Source organism: Thunnus albacares, chromosome 7, assembly GCF_914725855.1.
Source record: "Thunnus albacares chromosome 7, fThuAlb1.1, whole genome shotgun sequence".
Classification (NCBI taxonomy): Eukaryota; Metazoa; Chordata; class Actinopteri; order Scombriformes; family Scombridae; genus Thunnus; species Thunnus albacares.
In genome coordinates, this window is record NC_058112.1 from 18828819 (window position 1) to 18844839 (window position 16021).

General features: G+C 39.2%; 1 protein-coding gene across 1 annotated transcript in view; it reads left to right on the plus strand.

The window, feature by feature from the left end:
- roraa (RAR-related orphan receptor A, paralog a) overlaps positions 1 to 16021 on the plus strand; it is a 194914-nt gene that overhangs the window by 76966 nt on the left and 101927 nt on the right. The gene's annotated exons all lie outside the window — the stretch shown is intronic.

Here is a 16021-nt window from a genome sequence, read left to right on the forward strand (position 1 = left end):
CCTTAGTGGTGATAGATGCATCTTGTGACTTCAGGTAATAATAGCAATGATTGATTCCCACCTGAACCCTGGAGGTGTAATCTAGCCGGATGGAAGAGATAAAGTGGCAGCCAGCGTCTGAGAGATACACACAGAGGCAGATTCTTTCCAACAGTGCTGTTTATCATCCAGCAGACAACAACGCCCTGTCAGAATTTATGATGTTTCCCCTCGTCTCTAATTCATCATTCATTAACTACTCCTTTCTCCCCTAAATCCATCTCTATTTGTTAGTGTTATCAGTAAGGTTAGGTTGAAAAATACCCCTGTGTTAGTTTTTGATTCTGCAGGAAGATTAATGTGATTTTTGACTGCAAGTGTGTCACATCAGTCAGATCTGATTTGATAATCAAAGTGAAATCCTTCCCACAAGTCGTGGAGTTTGTTGTCGTCTAGAAGCCGGAGTGGTACACAGTTGCTGTCATTTGCAAAAGGACTTAATATTTTCGTAGCCTCAAGTAATTTATTTAGATGAATGCGGTGAATGCATTTTAGCTGCAATTACATCTTATGGCAGGAAATCCACAAAACACATTAATATTGAGGAAAAACAAAAAATAACTATAAAACATTTTTTTTTTCAGGAATCGCTGCAGTAATATTCAGAGCGCAGCACATTTTTTTGCATTATTTCTTTACCTTGCCCTTTCTATGCAGCAGAAATGATTCCCTCTCGTGAATTTTTCTATCATTATGTAAACAGATAACCAGAATCAGAGAGAATATGATCAGCATATTTTTGTGCCTGTATTTGCATTATGGTGCTTATGTTAGAGCACTAATGAAGCTCAAAGACAAGTGGAGTCCTAGATAATCTTTTTTTTTTTTTTTTTTTTTTTTTTTAACGCCCCACACCTTTCCTGTTGTAGAGCTGCACTAGATGGCACATCTATTATTCCATTAGCAGGTAATTAATGACCCTCATTTGTGTAACTGTTATTAAGCCCTTTGAAAGATTGTTTGTGTTCAGATGAAATGAAACACATCCCAGAAGCCATCCATTGTGGCGGATAGATTAAAAGAGCAATAAGGCTCTTTGAAAAATGATATTTTATCAACGGTAATTTTTCACCGTACCTCAGGGGCAGCAATGACAGGAAAACACTGCAGTCCTCCTTCATGTTGATATCCTTTTTTTAGTCAAACTACCAGGGGAGTACACTAAGTGTGATTTATTCATCCCTTGACCAGTAAAAGGTGTCAGCCAGGTGAAAATGGATGCTAGGAGAGTATTGACAGGAGAAATAGCAGCGCAGTTGTCCTGCTCTGTCACATCATATAGAGGAGGAGGGGGGGTAGCATGTTCTATACTCCAGATGTCTAATTCACATCTGTCTGACTCTCTAACTCTATTCTCTGCTTCTGTTGAATATTTTCTTCATTTTGTGTTAAAGGATAATAATTTTACGGACATTTTAGACGTTTCTTTTTTCTCTTGCAAGCTACCTATTCTATATGATATTATAATTTCCTACATTTTTTACAATTTTACTTTTTTTTTTTTTTTTGGCCGTTCTTTACTTATATCCTGGAGTGCATTGGATAAATCTCAGACGGGAATCTGATTTCCAACATGAGCAGATCAAATTGTCTCTTTTGTTCATGGTTTCTATCTGCCAATGTAAAAAGATCGAGGCTTCGTTTTTTCTTTTTACTTTGTCTCTCATTGAAGAATAGGAGGATGGGGGAATCAAAAGCAGTGTGTCTTGTGAATAAACATCCAGCATTTCCAAAGAAGAAGCTGTGTGTAACACGGGCACTGGCATTCCACAACTCCAGCTGGAAAGGCACAGAGCATCTCCTTGGGATTTATATTTAGCATTTGCTATGCTACTTATAAAATATTTCATAAATAATGTGAATATATTAGACAGGGAGAGAACTGTCGCCAGTCATTCCATATGCACTGCCATAGCAACAAGATGTTCCGCCTTTATCTGTTTAGGGCCCATGATTCTTAAACTGTTCATTGCCCACGTTTCCTTTTTTAATCAGAGTGTGTTTGGGATCCCCTGCAGCAGGGATCTAGATAAAAGGATTAACTCTGCCTCAACTAGTTAACCACGTTTAGACTTTGCCAGGCAGGCCCTCAAAATGAAAATAGATGGATTTCAAATGCCTACATCAATGTGTTTTGATTGTGTGTCATCAAGTATCATGTGGCAACGCATTTATCGATTTATCAATAATCATAGTCGCAATAATTACAGGATAAATGAACAGCAGTTTGGTCAACTTTGCACTTTGCAGGTTAAGATTAATTATTTGAACAGTATATTTTAGCATGGTGATATTTTAGCAATTTTTTATATCACAAGTAATTTATTATTTTCTTTCTGCATATTAATTCACATACAGTATATATCATTCTGCTCTCTAAAATCTGTATTTGCTAAATTTCCAGTTATTCTCTTAATATTTTTTTTATTCCTGTAATTTAGAAATAGTGACTTCTCATCACTCCGAAGATGTGGATTTTTTTTTTTTTCAAAGGGGAAAAAAGAAGATGGAGATGTCTGTTCTGTCCAAAAGCATTTAATGCACTAGTGATTAAAATCATAGCCTGGTGAGGCTTAAAAAACACGTTAAGCCTTGACCAAGGTACTGGCTGGTAGAAGATAGAAATCTTCCTAGCTGAGAACATCCACATGTATTCATTACTGGTTTTGATCCAGCAGGCCTTGTTGGACTCTGAAGGCATTATGCCGGCCACTGCTGCACTGCCGGCTGGGTAACACAGTATAGCAGGGAAGAACTGGCTCCTTTGTCACTGCTGTTAGCATTAGCCAGAGATTTGCATATATTTCTCTTGGAAGCATTAAAGGAATACAAAAAAGACTAATTCACTATTGAAAGTCTCCCTTGCAAGATTAAAAGAGTCCCATTAGAAATGTGTGACTGCTCATGTAGTTTTTATTTCATTTCCCCCCCTCCACCCCCACACCCCCACCCCCACCCCCACCTTCTTCTTTTGTTGGAGGCTTTGATTATTCGCCAGGTTGGCAGAAAAAAAATAAAGAGAATAGTGAAAAAAATTACAGCTGCCATCTTTTCTAATGTTACTTTGTTTTAAAATGCACTTGCTTGTCATGGCAGTAGCTCTTTTTCCTTAGGTTATCTCCATAGAAAAATGTTGGGAGGATGAATTCTAATTTTTCATATTGGGGTTAACTTGTGATTTTAAAGTTACAGACATAATCTGCTGCTTTTTTCAAGATTTCTGGGCATAATCCAATTGTTTAACCAAAAGAATAAAATCTGTCCAAGAAGTAACAATAATGTATAATTTGAAAAATTTTAGGGTTAATTTACATTCTCAAATATGATTTATGTTTTTAAACTCGTGTTTCTCCATCTTCTGCTCTGTTCAGTACTGAAGTGCCAGTCTGCCACGGAGATGTCTGAATGAGAACATGTGAACAGTTCTCCCAGAGGGAGTGCCCACAATGCTTATCACTCTGACCTGAATTCTGTGACGACAGACAATTTTACAAACAGCTGGGGATCAATCAAAGCCCACTTGAAATATGCCACCTGCCACTTTTACATTAGGAAGCATGCTGTTCAAAATGGAACATTTTCACTTGTATTTGTGATTATTTTACAGGCAAAGTTGGTCTCCTCATGGGGCCTCAAGTGCCAAATGATTTATTCCTCCCCCCACTGCCACCTCCACTCTCCAGAGCTGTGGTAAAGGGGTGGAGGGAAAGGGGTAAGATTTACTTTAAGTTGTCTCTAAGCCTGGGGATGCAGTCAACAAGGGAAGGATAGATATAGCATTTGTATTTAAGCTAAAATCCTGCGCCCACCACTTACCACAACCCCCATCCTACCACAGTGTGTTGTCTACAGAGTATGCGCTGGTGGGTTTGCATAAATTTATGATGCCATTAGTTTAGACACTTTTAAGACAAAGTGAATGAAGTGGATGAAATATTTATATCACAGATGTCCCTCAAGGCAGAAACCTCTCTTCAGACAGTATAACCGTGTTGTTAGAAGGTCTAAGGCTCTGAACTAGCTCCTTTCAGGTACAGGTGGTTTGTCTACCTGTCCCAAAGTTTAGCCGGGAGTCACTCCTCTCCCAGCAGGTGTCAGTGTTACTACTGCAGACACAAGAAGATGTCACAGTTACTAACACTAAGGAATACAACTCTCTTTAGCAGTGTGATGCCTTAAAACTACACTTTATGCATATGTTATTAATTGTTTTGAACAACTGCTCAATACATGTAGTAGTCACTCAACAGGTGGCATTTACATGCTTTAATGTTGTACTCTAAACAGTTGAATTAAACTTGTTTTATGACTACCATATTTTCTACCAAAACACTGGCAGATTTTCCTTTTTCAATTCAGTAAAAGCTCTGCTGTGATGTTATGAAATCACCGAACGGTGCCCTGTTTTTTTTTTTAAATTTTTTATTATACTCAGCTGGATTGAGTTTTTAATAAAGGGTGTGTGTTTGTGTTAGGTTACAGTGTTTTTAAAGAATCTCAAGGGCAGAATGCAAATCCAAACTCTCCAGAAAACAAAGAAAGAAAGAAAGAAAAGAACCTCAGAAATTCACAATAGTGCTTATTACATGTCTGTGGTTGAACTTGAACTTCTCATTACACTCTAAGTAAACAAAGCAGACATTTCCTCTGCACTGCATACCGACTCTTGGGCCTGGTCAGATGTGTCTAAAGTTGCCCCCAGATAACCAAAAAGTGGCAGGATAAAAATCAGAATCAGAAAAACTTTATTGATCCCTGTAGGGAAATTGAGTTGAATAACCACAGGATGAAACAGATGTGTTGGCTGTGGTGTTAACGTGAGTCGTCTTAGCCAGACTCTTAACTCTCCTGAACACTGTGAGCACGGTCTTCCCCCATCTGGTGTGTAGAGTGTCAGTCCTCCAGAGTAATGTTCGACACGAGGTCAGCAGAACACCACGGACATGCTACATATGCTTCACAAACTGTTGCTGTTGGTCAGGAGAACATACATTATAATCCAGATTAAACCGGATAATTAGCTTTTTGTGAGCCATTAATTCTGGCAGGTGAAGGGGGCAGAAGGGGGAATAAATTATGTGGCTGTGTCTCGTGACACGGGGGTAAAAAATGGGCATCTTTCCAAACAGCTCATTCCAACTCTTCTAAATTGGCCTCATTGTAGATGAAATATTAAATGGCTAGCCTGGCTATTAATGCTGACTTTTATGGATTGGATGCTGTTGTACTTAATATACCGGTTCAGTTGTCCCTTTTATTCCTCGGCAGTGTCCTGTCCACCAGTGATGTATTGCACAAGGAGTGAACTCACTGGTACACAATGGGGTTTCAACCCATGTGAAGCTCTCTGGCACTGGTCCAGACTGGGAGTGAGAGTGGTCTGAGCCGTATTGTTTGAAGCCTGTTCTCCGCTGTATAGTATAGGGAACACTTTGGAATATATTTCAACTATATTCATTTTTGTATAAAAAAAATTTTTACAACAAGCTTATTAAAAACATTGTGAAATATATTTGTGAGAAACTGAATGATAAATACATTTGAAAACTCAACCTCTTACAGCCAGATTTTCATGTTTAATCTAAAAGTGCTGAAAAGGAAACGAAACAAAAGAGAAATGTGCAGCGCATTTAACCATTCCAAATGACTAAAGCCTCTTTTACACAGGACCATAAAGATTTTGTCAAGTGTCTTTTTTTTGGACAAACACTCAACTAGAGATAATTTATTTGAGTGGACTTTAATGGATAAATGCTCTTAAATTTAAAGAAATTTCATTAAATAAAACAACTGTTTGCTATTTTTTTTTGAACAAGGGTAAAAATGTTCATCTGTGCAAAACTTTGTTTAATGACAGGATGTATCTAACATGAAGGTCCAGTCACTTTCAGCTGAGATGCTAAACTTAAGTGTTGTTAAGGGAAGGAGAAGAGAACTGCACACTCATAATGATGCGATCACTTCTACTATAAACAACTCTCCTCACTCGTAGTGACAAACCTACAAAGATTTAGCACCAACTCTGCAATTTCCCCCCCGCTTTATGGAGCAGTTGGAGCATGGAGCTCGTATTTCAGGTCATTGTAGTGCTTATCCGTCCCACACATTCTGCTGTCATTAACCTCGTGTCTAGCTACAGCAGCAAAAAAGCTCTGATAAAACTACTGCTACCTGGCCAGCACCAAATGGTAAAAAGACAAAAATAGTGACTACCTGGTCAACACAGTGGAGCATCTAGCAGCTAAATAGCCAGATATCTCCTCAGAAGTTGGGAGTGGAAGAGTAGAGAGTAGAGACCAAGACAGAGCTGAAAGGAGAGTGATTAGGTGGCCACGCGCTATGTATACAATTGCCATAAAAAGCGTATAACATGACCTCTCAGTGTTGGTTTTACAGCCCCCAAAGTGGCCAAAAAAAGTGTCCCTACATAGAAGTCAAATAGGTAGAGTGACCTAGGTGTGCTTTTCTCTTCAGTTCTTAAGTCGTCATGTTACCTTGCTAACTAACCTGCTAACATGAAAAACATTAATATGTTAACATTTAACATCAGTTTCTCAACATCCAGTCAGTTTAGACAGTCTATTGTGTGGGTACTTGGGGTCCATCTAGCAGTGCTTGTGTGATATACACTATAAAGACCCCCCCCCCCCCCCCCCCCCCCAGAAGAAAAATTCTATTAGATTATTGTCTTTATTACCGGTGAATAGATAATTTCATGGTTCAGAAGAAGACTCAAAGTAACTTCATGATTCCAATTATGTGGCATCTTTTTTTCCTTTGATTATGCTTCTGTGAAATATGCATCATTGAGACAATTCAGGTGTAAAAATGCTATTATCATTAGGCTCATTCACAACATGATGGCTTGATTGTTAATCAGTTAATTGAAAGAGAAATGTGTTAAGATGTGACAAATTAGGGCTGAACAATTAATCAGAATTTTATCAGAATCACAATATGGCCTGCTGCAATTTTCAAATCGCAGGAGGTGCAATGTTTGGATAAATGTGTGTCAAAATAGCATTTTAAATGAAATATTGTCGTGCTGCAGAGGTGTCCTGGCCTACTCATCATATTCTACAGAAAACACTTTGTTTGGTACAGATCCCCACAAAAATTGCACCATAATCATATTAATATGTTTTTCAATGGAAATGAGAATAATGATGTAAAAGTTATCATTCCCTCTAATATTGCAAATCATATCGCAATTGCAATATCGGTCAAAATAATTGCACTTAGATATTTTTTCAAAATCGTTCAGCATTATAACAAATGTAAATATATTGCAGGAGGAAAATGCATATTTAAGAGAAATTATTGGAAATTGAAGGCAAATGTGTTTTTCCATGTGTTAGTAAGTTGACATATTTTGATAAACACTAGAGGAAAAAACACACACACAAAAAACAAAACATAAACCCACTGAGAGACCCTCTCTTATACACACACACACACACACACACACATACACAAATAAACCAAATAAATAAAACGCCCAACAAGTAAATACATTTATTTTTCAAAAAATATTTTTTCTAATTTCAATATCAAATTGAAGTGACCACAGCCAACATCATAACACATACTCTACTTTTCTGTGGGGAAAGAATCTCATCCCACCCGAAACGATATATATAGACTGTGATACAAATTATGTTTGGCTCGAAAAAGAAAAAAAGACAGGTCAGCTATAATTCTGTGGCGGTCTGGTGGAAGAATTATAGCCTCACAGGAGTGCGAGCAGCCAGGACTCTCCTGAAGGAGGATGTCCCCCTTAGCATCATCCACAGTTGGGGAGGATGTGGCTGTTTTCTGCCTTGAAGGAAGACGTTGGCCATGGACCATAATGCCTGCAGCCGCTAGCAAAGCCCCCTAAAATATTCATCACATAACTTTTCTGTGTGACTATATGTTTTTAGCAGATGGCAACATTTTTGAGTGGAGAACAAAGTTGTAAAAGGAATATGATTTCACTTGTTGCCATGGGAACAGAGATGGATGAAGATGTTTCACGGTTCACTGGTTGCCTCGTCTCCGCTTGTGTATGTGTGTGTGTGTGTGTGTGTGTGTGTGTATGTGTCTGGGTGAATCCGCACATGTCTCAGTTTGTCTGTGTGCCTCTGAGTGTACATGTACAGTGGGGTCAAAAAGTCTGAGACCACTTTCCCATAATGTGAAAGTGGTCTCAGCATATATACAGTACAGCTCTCTGTACTGTATATATGTGCTGTATGTGCATGCATTCACATACGGAAGTGTTTTATATAACCATTGAATTTTAAGTGAGTAGCAGATTCTGCCGTCGCTTAATTTCTTTGAAGGATATTATGTTAAGTTGTTCAGTGAAAGGTCAGTGCAGTTCCAAGAGAGGATCATTCCCTAATACACTATTACAAGAAGTATCAAGCTCCTAGTATTATAGAAATAATATACGCTCTTGTCAAAAGCTCTATTCAGAGCATGATTTTTTTTGCTCTGTGATGGTGAAGTGGTGCTCATTTCACAGTGTATTAGCTGACTGTCTAAATAGTGATGATTCAGTAGCATGGCTACTCATTTTCACATGACACATGAAAGGGAGGATCTGTCGATAAATGCGACAATAACAGCAGCCCAAGTTATCTTGTGCCGTTTTTTAGCCGCATTTCGAAATGAATGTTCTTCCATTCGAGAGGAGCTAATTAGATTGTGTGAGTTGCATGATATGGGGTCCTACACATAAAAGCCTTGCTGTGGAGATGAGCAACGGTTGCCTGTACCCCAGACAGTGCTGATAGTAGAGCCACTCCTTTAATTCCACTCTCAAAAATCAGATCCTAATTGGGTGTCTGATTTTAGTAACTTGTTCAGCAATTTAAGAAAATTGCTTTTTGAAATGTAACAATTTCAGTGATCTTAAGCGTCTCATTTCTCATTCTGTGCACTCCACTGAGGACTGTCTCTTTTCAGGCCTCATCAGGCAGTAATTGAAAGGTCCTCCTTTGCCTGTAAACCATTGACCCCATAGAGTTTATCATGCAGTTTATTTGGAAGCATGAAAAACAGCTTTTCAAGCCCATCAGGAGGTGTAAAGAAAGAAGAGATATTTAGTTGGTTATTGTTAATGGTGACAGTACTGTATATAGAGTTTTGTTGACGTTTTCTTACTTGAGTCCTCATGTTGCACATTTGAGTACCCTTACCAGAGACCACAAAAGAACATATAAAAACATAAGATTGAAAATATACAAGCACACATATGCACACACAAACCCATTACAATTTATTAGATCTACTGTAAGTTGGCAGCGTGCAGCATTAAGACACCAGGTGAAGAATGTTATTAGAGGAAGCACCTGCATATTGAGCATGGAGCTGTTTATTTTGTCCCTGTGACAAAAAAGAAGACAAAAATTTCCAGAGAGGCATGTATGAGTGGTGAAGTGTAGCTTAATGGGATGGTTTTATTCATCAAGCGAGGTCTGTGCACTCGTCCACTGAAAAGCTGCCTTGAGGGACAGTGAGTGATTCCGACCACTCAGCCTCATTATGGAATCATATTAATATTTAAGGAGTTGGAATTGAGGAATAAAGAGGGTAATTGATAGCATCAAAATGGAAGTGTTTGAACCCTGTTTTATTATTTAAATATTTCTAATAGTGCTGCCACAATATGTGCTAGAAATGCAACTAAACCAATTCGCCTTTTTAAAAAAAAAAAAAAAAAAAAAGGTGAGTACAAATCTAACCTTTGAACCTAGCTGTGAAAGGCATACACAGTCATAGGCAAGAATGAAAGACACACATATGACTGGCTGATGAGTCGTGCCGAGCAGGGATTGAGTCATAGAGAAAGCAGTGGGGTTTTTCTCCCTTGCTGCAGCTAAGAAGCCACGGGCCATCCTTTTTTGGAGAAAGAATGGGGGAGAAAAACAGCTCAGGCCTATTTGTTTTCATTTCCTGTTTATTTTAATCTAGAGAACCCAGTACACAGGGTTATCTAGATTAAGTACTCTGGATAAGGACAGTAACCTTCAAAATATTCACTGTGTGAGTGTGTATGTGTGTGTGTGTGTGTGTGTGTGTGTGTGTGTGTTAATCAGCTGATTAGACTGTATGGAGGGAAAGTGACATGTAAGCATAAACGAGACTGCAGGCAAGTAGACTGTGAATGATAATGATGCTCAGGAGTTCTACTTAGCATAACATAAGGGACTGCTGCTTGTGCTCATGGCATTCTTCAGAACGTAGTCAGTGGACTTTGTTACAGAGTAGCACTAATTAGGCTTTACCACGTTTAGCCAGCGGCTCTACAAAACCACCATTGTGGCTTGTTTCAGGAGCTTGAGCTTGATTTAGCCTGAACATTGCGTCAGCCAGTTATGGGGATGAATGCTAACTTATACTGTTACCTGTTATGAGAGCAGCATATGGAGGTGCAAGCAGCCTGTTATTTGATTGTTACCTAGAGATTGATAATAATACAATAAAGGCATCAGGATGATGTTCAGTCTGCTTAATGAAAAGGCTTCAAATAAATGCTTTTTAGATAGAACAGAAAAATGTCAGCACGCAGACAGATTGCTGACATATGCAAGCACACCTGTAGCTCCTAATCGAGTTCTGTGTCTGTTTTTGGGAGAACAAATGTGTTAGACTGGCAACAGGCCTCTAATTCTGAAAATGTAATGATAATAGGGAAGAATAATAGTGGTGTTCCACAGAAATGAAAGCCCCCAAAATGATCATAAAAAGATGTAGCCTAGATACTAGGCACATTGTCTGTTTAATGTAACATCATACTGTGTTAGGCTTGCATAAAAAGAAAAAAAAAGATTAATGGACATACTGTATAGTTAAAACATAAAGCAACCAAACATAATATTCATGCTAAGTCATATCACATTTTAATCTTGCACTGTAGCGTTACAGTATGTGCACCTGTGTATTTTATAGGCCTGGTGAATGATTACCTGCTAAAGTCTGACATGTCATGCAAGCAACTACTTGGTAGCACTTAATAGTAATATTTTTGGCAGCCTCTGTTCATTATGCTTTGTCAAAGCAAGTGAGTCTACATCCTAATAAGACCTCATTACTAAAAGGTCTGCACAAGACCATTTTTTAATTTTTTTTCACAAAATGTAAAAACTAATACAAAATCACACCATTTGATGTTTGATCACATCTTTTCTTTGTGACACTAATAAAAACTGTGAGAATTATGAAGAACCTAGCAGCGATACAGAGGCTGTGTTGAATGAGGGATGTTGGATTAAGCAGCGGGGCCTCAGAATACTAAGACGTGATGTCTATTGCCTAAGAAAAAAAAACATGAATGCACTGACTGCAGCCAGTGAATTTTTCTTGTGGAGTGCCTGTGAGTGGTATAAATAGATAGCCAATTTGTAAAATCGTCCGCCTGAACATAAGCATCTTGGGCCACTCTAATTGGTCAATTTCCCGCCTGTATTGAGTGCCTAGATTGATTTATTGCCTTTTTTTAAAAGGCCGTAGGGACCCACTGAACAGCTGTGCCAGCCGTCCGTGCCGGAACTGTTATGAAAACAAGGGGCTGAGTACTGAGCGTCGGACAGCAGTCACGGCAGCAAACGGCGAGTAGAATGGAGCAGAGCGGCATGGCAGACAGCTGGCAAAGACAGCGTCTGCTGTCTGGCACCACTGGAGATGCAGGATTTATTTCAGCAAACACTGTTGAGTGGAGAAGCCCTGCCCTGGTGGAGATCTTTCCCTTTTCTCACACAAACACACAACCAGGAATTTGCTTGATTGCTGCAATGCCTTAATCATATGAGAGCCTGTGTGATTGGAGCCAGAGAATAGACATTTTTCATGTCATGATATCCCCACATCCACTTGACATGGAGAGGGCTCAGAGAGAGCGGATTTGAGTGTTCTGTCTCTTGGGGCTTGAGTGATAGCTCCCCAACCTGAGTGTATCTCGACTGAATCCGGCTGTTTGTGAGCAATCATAGTGATTTACTCTCCTGCCTCCTATCTGGCTGAAACAGTTCCATCACACCTGAGATTTAGAATAATATATCCATCTACTTGTGCGCATGTGACCCGTCAGAGATTTGCTGTTTGTTTTACCGGTTCTTATCATAGTGTATCATAGTGTTTAGAAATGTGAACAGTGGACGGATCATCATTCTCTCTCGAGTAGCATTTGAGATAAGAAATGGGGTGCACTACTGTTTAGGGAAGGATGTTTTTGTAAGAAGCCTCTCTCTGTAACCTGCTGTGTGACATATAGCCTGTGTGGGTAGAAACAAAAGTGTGTGATCAGTATACAAAATGCTTGAAAGACTGTGTAAGTGCACGATGCATCTGCTCTGCGTAAATCAGAAGAATGCTGCCTTAAATACAAGCACATGCCTGTATTTCCTCTCGCCACAACACATTTTTTCCATCAGGTCTTTTTTCCCCTGTTTGATTACATTAGTGAAAATAGTTTCCCAGCGGATACCAGCCATCACTTGCCATGCTCATACACTTTATTTATATCTCTTTACATGTGTTTGTTTTAATCCCAGAAAGAAAGAATGAGGATTGTAACAAATAACTGTTATTGTCTGGTTAGGCAACACCGCAGCACTCATTTGAGGCATCCCACTCCATGTTCAAGCATCTACTCTAAGCATCCTAGCCCATTGACTCTGGTTCTCTTGTGAAATGTGAGAGCAGATAAGTAAGTGTCTCCTTTTTGAACTGTGATTCTTAGAAATTCCTGTATTTAGCACTGGGGATTGGGAGCCTGAGTCTTCCACAGGCATTTGAATGCACATTTTGTGAGTCCTCCACTAAAGGCGAGAGAGAGACCAAGAGAGAGAGTGTGTGTGTGTGCAAAAGTGTGTGAAAGAGAGAATGAAAGAGAGAGATGGAGAGGGAGAGAGTAATCGCACAGTCTTCATCTAGTACTTAACTTTAGGAAATATGAGTCTGGTTGAAGATGAAAGGGACTTAATCTCAAATGCCTCTCTCCTCTACTCTTTCTCTGTCTGTCTTTCTCACTGCCTGCTGTCCACTGGGACTGGCCCATTCCAGCACATTGGAGTGCATTATGTAATCCCCTCCAAGTCCCCACGCCCTGCAGTAATGGTTTAATTAGGGGAGGGGAAGCAGGCATCATGGCATCCCACCTGCCATCTCTTCTCAAACATCCACCAAGTGATTTCCACACCAGAGACACCTCTCAATCTATCAGTCGTCCTCCATACTCTTTGATAAACACTATCTGATAGATATCTTTTTAAGCTGTTAGCATTGTGCCTGCTGATGCATACCAAGATGCAGAGTTAACAGAGCTTGTCTGTTCATTGTCCCATGTGCAGCTTGTGGCCCCAGCCTCCTATCCTCTTTCCTTTTCCTCCAGCAGGCTGCCTCTCCACCCCACCCAGTCCCTAGCCAGCCAGCCAGCCAGTGCGGGCGTGCTCAGTCTGTCAACACTTCCACAACACTCAGAGTGTTTGAATGGAAACAGGAGGAACCATACAGACTTGCCAGAACAGGCCTCAGAAACAGGGGGTTAATACCAGCTCGAGTATGATGTAACTCAGTCAGCCACACTTAAGCCTTTCACTGGCTGACTGTGTTTTAATAGATATTCAGTTCCATTCCATTTGTGCAGATGGTAAACATTTTGAAATTGTTAAGTAAGAGTGTTTATACTTGTAACACGGTGCAGATTTACATTGGACAGTGAGGGATTTCAGTTATATGAGGAAACACAAACCTTGATTTATATTTCAGTCATCCAAACCACCAAGCTGCTCGCACTGTATACAGAAGAATTATTCGGTAGTTTTTATTTATTTTTCAAATAGTTTCACTTAATCTATGTTTTTAGAGTCCCTGTGTATTGAATATTCTCAAATTAATTGTAAAAGTACAGGAAAATGCCTCATGATAATAAAAAGCGGTTTCTTTTTTCTTTGCTCTCTGCTGATTTTTAACATGGATATGATTTACGAGAGCTGCGACTCTGCTGCTCAAAAATCAGACCACACATTTATGTTAGCTAACAAAAGAGATACTGTCTTCTGCAGTGATTCTTTTTTATAATCATATTGTCAATAAATTACATAAAGGCGGTGTCATATTTTGCTAAGTTTGTTGTGAAGAAAGTTGGCATAGAAGAAATTGTAATATGGAAAAAGTGTGAAAAATTTAATTTGCTTGAAAATTGTGTAGTAAAATTAGGCAGAAAGAACAACAGTGCCTAGACAGTTGCAGTGTGTTTTAAGCTTGGCGCTCTTCATCGGGCAGTAACCAGAAAATTGAAGAAAGGTCAAACTTTGTTTGGCAAATTGTTTGTCCTGCTGTAACTTGGCCAGTATGTTGGTCTATTAGTCAACTGATTGCAGAGTATTCACTGTTGAATGAAATATTCATTATCGTGCCAAGGTAAATCCATGTCTAACCAGCGTATTTGTATAAATCTGGTCAGTGTGTTTTGAATAAAGCCATATAATTCTGTCTGCTGTCTGGCAAAGCGTTCTAGCTGCCCATAAATTAGCCAGTCCAAATTCTAAAAAATTATAGTATGTAAGAGCTATGTAACCAATGTATCTATTGAAATGACACGGTATATTTTCGAAAGCCAATAAGTGAACAGATTCAACCTGAAAAATTATTCTAATTTTGTTTTGTAGATTTGATCAATTGGCTGTTGTCTGGCAAAGCAACCTTGCTGATGTTAAGGTGTTATTGAACCATCAGCGAGTGTCTGCAACAGACCATTGCAGATTGTTTTTGCAGTGTATCCAGCAATTTAAAATTTCAGTTTAATATCTGGCAACTGGCACCCCTCTATCCTTAGACAATTAATTTTTTCTGAGCATATATTGAGATTCTCTCATAAGTATAAGTATATAAGTATATAAAATTAGGTTTCAAAATCGTGGAAAAATAAGCAGTTTTCTCTGCTATGAAACGCTGGGGGTGTGTCTGCTGAAGGCGCCGAAAGTACAGCCCAACTGAACAGCCTCTGAGTTAGCAACACTTGTACCAAACTCTTATATAGAAATGTACAATTTAAAATAGGCCTTGTTTGTAGGTTTAAGGCAAGCAGCCTGGATGATATTTTAAAAATAAAGCAACGTTAGGAGCCACTGTTTAATTTGGCACATGTGTTGTAGGTAAATGTGGACTTGTTTCAGTAAAAATGTAACTTAAATGGCTAGTTAACAAGCGAACCATCACCAATCATTGGTATGTTAAACTGTAGTTTTTTTCAATGGAGTTCGGTGCACTTAACATCACTGACTTCTCTGCTGAAAAGTCCTTGGCGGCTTCATTGTGACCATCAACCTTGGAGCAATTGCCTCTCACACCATGCTTTTTGGTGTAGTACTGCCTAGTAAATGCTCTCTGGCTAGGGACCTCCCAGTCACACAGCCAGTGCTTAAGCGGCGGGCTGTGGCTAGTGTCAGCTGCTGCCGGTGTTGCGTTCATTGATTCTACCAGTCCTCCTAGCCGAACACCTGGTGCTGAAGCCGAAGCTGTTGGTGGTGGCCGTTGCTGGCTGCTATCGGCACTGCGTCCATTGATTCTACCCGTCCTCCCAGCCGGACACCCAGTGCTGAAGCTAAAGTCACTGGCAGCTCCACCTGTCAACAGACACTTCAGCTGAGTTTAAAATAACTCCCAGTGTAAAAATAGTTTATTATTAGTTATCTATTGAGTACATGCACTCTAGTGTTTATATAGAAGGGGAGGTGCTAGTAACCCCTCTACATCATTGAGCCACCATTCGAGGCCCGCTCAAAAAATCCTGAGCACAGAAATGGTGAAAAACAGTTTAACACTCTAACTTCACAATTCAGTACCACATAGTTCAGTCTTTTCACATGTTTTCAGCAATTATTTTCTAACATGTATAATATATTTAAAAAGAAATCTCTCTTTTTCCTTTACATGGACTTTAAGTTTTTCTTTCTATGATGTTATTCTACAAATACATTATATTCTCTCATGT